Here is an 11185-nt window from a genome sequence, read left to right as displayed (position 1 = left end):
AATTAAAAATTTAAATTTTGCATATCGATGGCTGAGTGGAAGATCGACCTATCTCGAAGCCAGTTCAAAAACGCCCTGTCTCTGAAAATTTTTCAAGAACGCCCTACTTCAAAGTTTGATTGAAAAACGCCCTATTTCAGAATTTGGTTGAATAACGCCCTATCTCAGAATTAATTTCAAAAACGCCCTATCTCAAACAAAAATACATTTAAAATAAGCTGATATAGGGCGTTTTTGAATCGGCAGCTGAGATAGGCCGTTTTTCAATGAAATTCTGAAGTAGGGCGTTCTTGAAAAGTTTTCTGAGATAGCGCGGTGTTAAAAAAACAAAAGATTTTTTAGCAAGAAAGTTTTGTCAAAACTGCACTAAAATGAATAAAATAAAATAAGTTAAGGTCTCGTTAAAGTTACTAAAAGCCATTTAGTGAAAGGAGTTATTCAAACTCGAATGAAAATTACTAACAAATTGTACTAATTTACTTCGTTTTTAAAAAAGCTTGTCAGCGAATTCAGCGTACATGCATAATTGGTTAGGTATGTATGTATATGTATGTATGCAGATATTTAAATACCGGTTTGCTATTCGCGCGACAAGCTTTTTTAAAAACGAAGTAAATTAGTACAATTTGTTAATAATTTTCATTAGAGTTTGAATAACTCCTTTCACTAAATTGCTTTTAGTAACTTTAACGAGATCTTAACTTATTTTATTTTATTCATTTTAGTGCAGTTTTGACAAAATTTTCTTGCTAAAAGATCTTTTGTGGCACTACTTAATTTTATTCCTTTGATTGTACAGGTTAAATAAAAGCTTGTTTTTAGAAAATATTTTTTTTACATTATTTTATTTCCAATTGTCCTAGTAATTTATTTATGTCATACGGGACGCCAAAAGTTCTGTATTTCTTGCAATGTCCTGTATTTGTCCCGTATTCGGTATTTTGGCGCCGCGGCAGCCCATACAACTTACATGCCTATGAACTAGTCGTTTGTGATTCGAATGAGCATTATAATTTTGCGAAGAAAATTTGTGAGTAGATATGAATCAAAATTAGACGTTAATGATTATTGATCAAGTTTCTAAAGGAAATTGTCCTTATATTTAGCTTTTCAACGGTTTTTTTCAACGCATTTCACGTTGAATATTCTGTATGGAGCAAAGCATATTGAACAGGTAGCAGCAGTAGAGCAGCTGACTTTACTTTTGTCGAGAATTTCGTCTTTAAATTGTCATTTTTCTATGCATTTTACTCTAAAATTTCAAACTTCCATACAGATTCCAAAACCATCAACAAAATACACATAGCTTGCTGTTTTTTCTCGGGTACTTTTACCTGTCCGTGCCGTCGTGTGGTGGTAATTTTAAATTTTGTGAAGAGAGCAGATATTCATTGGGCAAAATTACGCCTAATTAAACCGATTTTAAGTTCCTGAAGAGGTGGCAACCCTATTAAAGAATATTTTCAAAAAATTCGCTTGGAAGCCTATGAGTAAGTGAACTTTTGTGTCCAATTAAAATGTTACGTATTAAACGCGTACGACTTGATAAATCAGTATTAAATACCCTAAATTTACATGATTTCGAAAAAAAAGTTACTTTACTATTTTATCACACTCTAGATACATGCAAGATCGGGTGTTTATAAAAAAAAAATTTTGACTTGTTATGTGAATGTCTCGATCTTCCGTCATGATAGTCCAAAACTATGAAATTCAGGGTGACTAATACTATTTTTCCACTTCCGATGGCAAACTGGTTGTTTAGAGACTTCGCAACATATTAAAAGATTTCGCTTGGGCAACTCGAAATGTCAGAGGATTCCTTGATAAGAGAGGGTTACTTAAAGATCGGTAGGTGGGATAATTATCTTGGTATTCCAGTAGTTCATACTAACAATTACCTAAAAAATTTTAACTTTATAAAATATACAAAACTTTGCAAAAAATATGTATGTAGATTAGACTTCAACACTCAAGATCTTTTCAATGGTAAAGCATCCCAACTCCAGCCAATCTCAGCTAGTCCAAACACTGAAATGCTGAAAAATATTATCAGCAGTCCATTTTCATTCCATTTTTGGATCAGTATTTAGTAGAGCTCGATTTAAGATTTATGGAACACAGAGAACTGCTGTCCAAGGTACAAAATCTAATTCCAAAAAATGTGCGGAACCACTGATGTTGATGAGACATAAAATATTTATTTACGACCCCAAAAAATATACGTCTGGATCTGTATATGTGGGCAATCTTTGTAAGTCTGGGTTCGTATATATATCTGTGTTCGTATGGAAAAGTTGCTTATGTCGAAAGGCTGGCTTTAGTATAATCCGGCATTTGCAGCATGCGATTGCGAATGACTCACTGGCGCTGAGCCATTGAACAACGTTTGGCAAATAAACGTGCAAGAAATAGTTCCAATACTAGCAAGTCAATATTCTTATTAAGTCTTATTAAAAAATCCTTGTCGTTTAGAGAAAAAAGGGAATGTGCATTAAACTAAAGCCAGCCTTTCGACATAACCTACTTTTCCATACGAATACAGATATGTACATTAGACTGCATCACCAAAAAAAGTTGCGGTTTTTCCGCCGGGATTAGAAAATTTATTATATTTTAAGACGTCCACGAAAATATTCCGNGTGGCAAATCAGATATTTGGTCATTTGCGTAATTTTTATTTGGCTTATGTAGCAGCATTGCGTTCACACGATTTGGCCACCAGGGTTGTTTTTCATTTGCCACAAGAAGGCAAATATTTGGCTTTTCTGATAAATGACAAATGTAATTTAGCGTTCATATGATTTGTCTATGAATTTGACAAATTTTTAGCCAAATATACAAATCGTGTGATCCCAGCTTAACACTAACATACTTATGTGCAAGCTACGGTGACCATCTGTATTGTACGGGACAGTCCTATTTTTTTTATAAGCTTTTATTTAACTTGGTCATCCCGCGCAAATCGCGGAAATTTCCAATCAATTGTAAACTGACTTCCAGACAAGTTGGAGACTTGAAATTTTCAACATAGTTCCAATCCCGATGACACTGCAATTTAAAATTTAAATGAATTCTCCATATGGTCCAGGGGTCTTGATTCAAAGGCGGTCAAAAAATAGTAAGATTTATGGCTAACAGAGCGTAATTTGCGAAAGAACGTAAAACCACTATATAATTGCCAAAGCTGCCGGCGCCCCGCGGCGGTAGTGTAGCAAAGCTATTCCTAGTCTAGATATGAACCTCGTTGTAGGCATCATATCAGGGAGATACAATTAAAAGACTCCAGATGTCGCCCCGTTAGAAGAAGTTAAATATTGCGCCTAAATATATGCCATGCTACAGCGGAAATGGACGACACGCCATTTCTTTAAATAAAATTAACTGCTGCTATATGTACATATGTATGTTTAAACAAAACGTAAGTAAACAACATTTGGCTTGCCAAGTCTTCTGTTCTCTTTCATTGCAAGTAGAATTATTTTAATATCTATTTCAAAATTTTGTACATAAAATAAAATAACACTTTTTAATATTCAACGCTTTTATAAATGAACTAAAAATTATAAAATAAAATAGTGTAAAAAAAATATTTTTTATAGTTTCTTAAAGAACTTTTTGAAAAAAAGTCCTCTCAGATGACAAAACAGATAAGGCGTAAAGAATCTGCATAAAAATATTTTAAAATCTTTTCAACAGAATCGTAATAATGAGATTTTTGACGCTGTTTCTTTTACTTTTTTTCAAAGATTGATTTACGAACAACTTAAATAACTGGGCCAAAACTATTCTGATTTAGACTTATTGGATCTCGGTAGAAAGGTATTTTCCCACTATTTTTATTTATGTGTAAAAAAACGCCATTCGTGTCCAAACTGTTTTTTTTTCAAATACCAACACATCTTAGTTTGACTTTGAATGAAGTTCGTTCATCCTACTTTTCTCTTTAATCCTTTGAAAGAGCTTATTAGCAAAGAAATAAGAAGGGTGATAAAATACCTTTCCAATGATACAAGTCTAAATCGGAAGATTTTAGGTTCAGTTAATCAAGTTTTTCTTATACCAATCTTTGAAAAAAGATAAAATACAGAATCAAAAATCTCATTATTACGATTTCGTTCAAAATTTTTTTAAATATTTTTATGTAAATTTTTTAAGCTTCAACCGTTTTGTCATGTGGGGGAATTTTTTCAAAAAACATCTTTAAGAAACTATTTTTATTCACAAAAACCTCTATATTTGGAGGTATTTTCAAATCGGTCCAGCTCGCTTAAATATGTATATATTGCATAGGATAACTGATTTTGATTTGTAACAGTATTAACACAGTATACTTTTTTTACATTATCTTCTGAGTTTCAATGTAAACAGTGTTACTCAATATTTCACCAGAAGCAGCTTGTGTCACGAACAATTGGTTAATTATGTATATGATTGCACAAATGGCAATGACGCAGCAAGCAGAAAAATTATAAGACAATATTAAAATGTAAGAATATTAAAAGGAAATGAATATGCACAAAAATATCACAACTGCTAACAAACATTGATTAACCCTAGCTCACTAACGTCAGTCCATCCGACTAACATAGTTTATGTTTTGTGGTGTAGTTGCTTAAAAATAAATAATTTTGAAAATGGAATTTAATTATTTAAACCACAACATAACCGCATTACTATTATTTTACTTTGCTAAGAAAATATTAAAATAATAACATATACATATAATATTTTTTGACGATTAATGATTTAAAACTTAAAAAGAATCAATGCTAAATACATGCCAGTCTATTCGACTAATAATTAGTGTTTACGTATTAAAAATATGATAAGTGTTCCAGGGTTAAGAAAGAATTAAAAAAAAAAAACATACATACATCCGAATGTATATATGCACCACCATCTTCACACTCATACTAAGTCGAAAAACTCCGTCACCCAGGCTTTTTATTTTCACTTGTCGCCCCTTCTTTAAGAAGTTTTCTGTGGTCGTTGCTCTTAATTGCATTGGCGTTTTTATCCAATAAGTGACTGAGTGCATCGTTCCACGTGGCTGCGCCTTCGTGTCTCCTCTTTCAGCAATTTAGATCAACCTACACATTGGTGGCGCGTGTGCGTGCGTATTAATGCGGAAAATTATGACCAATACAATTGAATATTTTATGGATCTTAAGTTGACAGCTTTGAAGTGAACCCAAAAGCTGCAAAGACAAGAATTGACCAACATGCAAAGGCTGTGGCTGCAACAACAACTCTCTATTAAGCTCACCAACAAGAGGCAGGCATACAGGATTGCTTCTTATAGTCTTTTGAAAAGTGTTGTTGTTTGGCTTTCGGTACAATTTTCAGGTTAGATAAAAATAACCAAAGGTATACTTTTAGCATTATTGTAATTGCGACAATGCGACGGGGCAATTAAACGCATTAGTATGATTGTTAGGAATTTAGTTTACGTTAAAACAATATTAAATTGTCTTCCCTGTATACATGCTACATAGATATGTACGCATGGTGTAATATTAAACGATTTGTACATATGTACAAACGTTATTACATATATCTATTATAATTGCAGCAGACAAAACATTTTTTATAACAAAAAATGTATTAATTGATAAAAGCATATCACAAGCAATATTAAATAATGGCATACATAGCAAGAAGAGTCGAGTCCACCCCCGGACCAGAGACCTCCTTCTGCTAGGAATTCAAAACGAACTCCACTTTGGTTAGGTGCAACACCTACGGATGGAGCAACCTAAGAACGGGTTCATGGATCCCAAGCCTTGCGATAAGATAAGTATACACGACCTCCAAATGGCGCAACCCGCGGGTGCGAACAAGCCCCTCGGATCCACGGAGCTTACATGACTTACAACCAGCATCACCCGTGAGTGTACAAATAACTACTGCGCACCCTGTAGCAGAGCTCTATGTCCGCATTCTACCACTGGGCAGCAATATTCACAGCGGCAAGCACTACAGGACCCGCATCACAACTTCTACAACTCAAATGCAGCGGACTTCAGATCCGATCTTCCGTCCTCATGGGTCGACATGGCATGCTGATAGCTGCAATCCAAGCAACGAAGTTGGACAGCAACTTACCTAGCCTAGCCTTCACTCAACACTACACTGTGCAGTACCGTCGATAACTTGCGCGGGTCAACCGTGAGTTTGCTGTCCACCCAAGGAGGCGTGATGAAAGAGTGGAAATTTCATCCGATGGTCACTCCTCCTTGGATCCGAAGAAATAGACACTGCATCCTTCGACGGAAAAGGCCACACGTTAATTAATCAGAAGGCTGCACAAACTGCTAAAAAATTGAGCCCGGCGCTAGTAACGCACACCACCGCATTTGTCAACAAAGTACAAAGCCACAACCAGGTCCTCAAGTCGCACGCCGGCGGCACCCGGATCAAAGAGAAAGAGACGTTGTTGGCAACATAAATACAAGGCAATTGCTTCTGAATTATGCTGCACCCATTTGTCCGCCATGGACTAGTTGGACGCAGTGGATAAAACTCCAGACTTTTCAAAACGCAGCACTTCGGACAGCGACAGGATGCCTTCTGATGTTGCCTGAACATCATTTGCATAGCGAAGTCCAAAAGTTCCCAGTAGGGTATTACCAACGCGAGCACCCGAACAAGCACTTGCTTGAGGCGGAGTGTCAACCCATGATACTAATGTTTTGCGAATGCGAATGTGTACATGGGCAGAGCGCCCAGTTAGCGACCACTAAGCATACAATAGCAGCGTAAAGCATATACATATGTTATATAGGTTGTTCCAATTTAAAGCTTAGTATTATAAAGGCAAAACAACCCTTGTACGCTGCTGCCTGTCGTAGAAAATAGAAATATGTAGATCCAATTAGGCGCCCGGCTGCTTTGCGCTGCTACGCTTGCGGTGGTAATTCTGCAAACTCCCATAAGTGTACCTAATTTTTATGCCTTTCATGAGCATGAAATGGTATTATAACTTTGGTCCGATGTTTGTAAGTACCAGAACAAAAAGAGATAGACCCATGAAAATGTATACTTATATGATCAGAACGTCGAGCTGAGTTGATTTAGCCATGTCCGTCTGTCCGTCTGTCCGTCTGTCCGTCTGTCTGTCTGTTTGTATGCAATCTAGTCTCTCAGTTTTCGAGATATCCGGATCAAATTTGGTAGGTGGGTGTATTTTTATAATGTATTAATCATTTGTCGGAACCGGAAGAATCGGACCACTATAACATATAGCTCCCATACAACTGATTGTTCAGATATGAAATTTTTCGTTATAACTCATCCATTTATGTAGCTAGGACCATGAAATTTCGCGCTGTTTTCACTCATTATCAACAGAAGACTTACAGTGAAAATAACAAAGATCGGGTCACTATAACCTGCAGCCCCCATACAACTGATTGTTCAGATATGAGGTCTTTTATCATAACTCCTCCATTTATGCAGCTAGGAACATGAAATTTCGCACCATTTTCACTCATTATTAACAGAATACTTACAGTGAAAATAACAAGGATCGGATGACTACAACATATATCTTCCATACATCTGATTGTTCAGATATGGGATTTTACTGTAAAACTCCTTTATTTGAACAGCTAAAACCGATAAATTTCGTAAGATATTTTATAAATAATAATACAAAGTCTACTGAGAAAATCGTCAAAATCTATGCTGTATAAGCTTTATCTCCTATAGCACTGATTGTTAAGATACCAGTTTTTGCCATATATCTCCTTTATGTACGAAACTAAACCCAATAAATTGTGTTACCGGTTTACATACCGATCACATAGCGGTGAAAATCACTTAGATTGGTGTCATATAAAGTATATCTTCCATACCTCTGATTGTTTAGATGCGATTTTTTATATAAGTATGTAACTCCTCTATCGATGTATGCAGATGTATTCAAAAGCAGTAATCTGTCAAAGTAAAATTTGCAGATGTTCATGAAAGGTATGAAGCCTTCGGCATAGCCGAAGACAGCGCTGCTCTTACTTGTTAATTTTGAGAATCTTATTTATTTCTTGAGAATGAATCCTTGTTAATTATCTCCACATTTCTGGACCCACGATACAAGAATACATTTTTCAGTGATATTGAAATAGATAAAGTCCACTCTAATATTGTTGAATTGCCCCCAAGTCTGTCTAACCACTGGTGCGGACAATAATCCAAATGTTACGTTAGTGGTCGCATGAGGTCAGCACTAAAGAGAGTAGCGATACATGTGTACGCGACAACGTTCTATCCATGAATAAATAAATAAAACGAAATGTGTAATGTCATAAATATTAAAGCTCCTTAGCATAGTTAACTTTAAGAAAGAAAAGCATAACTTTGACTTCAAACTTAGATACAAAAATAAAAAATTACCTCCGCCAAAAAATGTTACGTGAGTGCTCGCATGGTGTCAGGACACATGTGTACAGGCCGATGTATTGGCAGTGACAAATTTACGTATGCGGGGAGTTAGGAAGCTAGAGAGAGCGCTAGCATGCTGCAAGCACTCCAAGACATTTTTTTCAACTTGAAATGGGCTTGACCCTGTGCGCCTAATTAAGGGTTAAATCTCTAGCTCATCAGATAGTTGCTTAAAAATAGCTTGCAAACTTTGTACTGAAATGCGGATGAACAAGAAAGCCAGTTGATATAAATGTGGTAAAAATGCGAGTTTTGCTGATTTTCCAACTCCGTTCTGAAGAACAGTTTTGATTTTACATACTATTAATAAAAATGTAACATGTACACAGTTCAAGATGAGTTAGATTGGGCAACATAGTGTTAGCGTTCAGCAAGCGCAAATCCTTTGTTTTGATAGGTGTTCTTCAGTAAAGTTCATCTAAATGCCCCACCGTAGGTGAGCAAAGTATATATATTCGTATGTTGGATTCATTTCCGAAGTGTGACCCAAGCATTCACCTTCAGTGGGCTCCTGAAGATGAGCAAACTTCCCCAGCTTAATATGCTTTCAAGTATTTATTTACCTTGTTTTTATGCTTTCTTCCCAACTCAATTTAAAGGATAGATTTAATACTAAATATGCAAGAAGGATGGCGACTTCTGTTCTATCGTTTGGTTATTCATTCTACCATTGTGGAACTAACTACAGTAAGTTGTATTAAGGAGTACGTCTTCATAGCATTGAGTTTTTTAATGTGGATTTTAAGTATAAAAAAAGCAGGGCATTTTAAATAAATACCCTTTTATTTTCAATTACACTGTGCGACAGCTCAAATCGGTATTGAGCAAGACATATCAAACAGGTAGTAGCATTAGAGCAAAAACCACATTTGCATATATTTTGTAGTTGCTTCTGGTATCTAAATCAAAGCGTGCCATGTGAAATTCAAAAGAAAAGAAAAATAATAAATAAAAAGTTGAAATTGGAAAAAAATAAAAATTGTTGCAACTTTCTTTCTTAGTAAATTTGTCTGCTTCTCGAAGCATTAAGCCATCCTTTGCAAGGCCCAGTAATCAGCGGTTGGGCTGCTGAGTTGGGCGAGCATTCCAAAGTTGCTATTCAATCGCTTGTTTTGTATGGGAAAAGGTTTCACATTCAAATAGATGTTAACTATTTTGCATTTTTGTGAGAAGAAATTAAAAATATTAGACATTTTCGAGACCAAATAATTTTGATACTATTGATACTACCTGTTCAATATGCCTTGATATTGGGTAAAACCAAATGCAAGTGACAGTTTTAGTTGTCAATAATAACACGGCAATGGCTTTTTCGAGTTTAGCTCAAATGAGGAAGATATCCTTGATTGAATCCTTGCACACAATTTATTGTTTAATTTGGTCAAGTTCTTGAATTCATTTTTGAAGTTTGTTTTTTATTAGCTCTGCACTAGATGGCGCTGCAGACAAATTTTTTTGAATTTCATTAAGTTTTATTTTTTTCAAATAAATACTAAAATTAGATGTGTATATTAAAAAAAAATCAGTCGCGATGTGAAATTTACATTATTTGTTCTACAAATACCAATTTTAAACATCGCAAACAATATTGTAAGCAGAAATTAATTTACTCATTGTATTTTGTTTTATTCTTTTGAATACTATTTTTTTAAACTTTACATCTTTGTTATTTATTTCGATTATGAAAATCACCGTCGTAATTGTTTTATTACTCTCACTTGAGAGTGTAATTTTGCTATTTGACAGTTCGAAAGGTTTTAGTCTAAAAGTCGCTGGAACAACTATTTTGAGGAATTATTTCCTTTTGTGAGTTTTCGATAACAGCAATTTATCACTTTCTTTGGTATCTATCTATACATAGCATAAAGGAAAGTCGAGACTCTTTGTACGCGGTAATCTCGAAAACTACTGAACGGATTTTGACGAGATTTTCTTCAACATACTTCGTATCGATAGTAGAGTGACCTTTTTCATTTATTTTAATGTCTAAAAAACTATAAGATCCGCACCGTTCGCTGGATTACAAGAGTTGAGGTGTCAAATGAAAGCGATAGGCCTCTAGAAAAGTAAAAATGATATAGTTTTTGGAATAGGGTTGCCACTTGTTGATAAAATTACTATATACAATCACAATAGGCATCTGTTCTGTACCTTCGCAGTCAAACGTTAAGACTTGGCTTCTAGATGTGTAATAATGGATTATTTTTCTGAGTACGGTTGCCACCTAATAAAAGGTAAAAAGATTTTCTCCGTTCGTTGGATTACCAAATGAGATATCAAATGAAAGGGCTTGTCCTTCGCATTTAAAAAACCTTTAATTTTTTTTAGTAGGGTTGCCACCTATTTAAAAACTGCTATCTTCTATACATAGTGTAAAAGAAATTCGAGATTCTTTGAACGCGCTTATCTCAAAAACTACTGAACGGATTTAGAGGAGATTTTTTAGGTATAATCTGTATCGATAGAAATACTATCTTTATAATAATAATATCCCAACGGTTTTTACCCTCCATTCCCGCCCATCCGCACGAGGGGCGCAGTCCGCATGACGTACGGAACCAATATTTTAAATTTTTTTGGTGCCGAGCCACGATAGGCAGGAGTTTGCTACAGCTACAGCTACAGAACTAAATTCATCAGCTGATTTTATGTATTTATGTCAATAATTCACTTATTGAGAGAGGAGAGTATCGCTTTCTTAATGCTGAAAAGCGGATCTGATATATCAAACGTGCTGGAATGA

At 35.1% G+C, this 11185-nt stretch overlaps 1 long non-coding RNA gene across 1 annotated transcript in view; it reads right to left on the bottom strand.

The window, feature by feature from the left end:
• Window positions 1-7127: 7127 nt before the first annotated feature.
• Window positions 7128-11185, bottom strand: part of LOC108359417 (uncharacterized) — a 17377-nt gene continuing 13319 nt past the window's right edge. The window contains exon 4 of the long non-coding RNA XR_001846917.1: window positions 7128-7137. This is a non-coding gene — a long non-coding RNA (uncharacterized LOC108359417). The remainder of the gene's footprint in view (window positions 7138-11185) is intronic.

Source organism: Rhagoletis zephyria, unplaced genomic scaffold (assembly GCF_001687245.7).
Source record: "Rhagoletis zephyria isolate East Lansing unplaced genomic scaffold, Rhagoletis_zephyria_1.1 Rzeph_scaffold_00387, whole genome shotgun sequence".
NCBI classification, from domain to species: domain Eukaryota; kingdom Metazoa; phylum Arthropoda; class Insecta; order Diptera; family Tephritidae; genus Rhagoletis; species Rhagoletis zephyria.
This window is presented reverse-complemented; position numbering and strand designations above follow the sequence as displayed.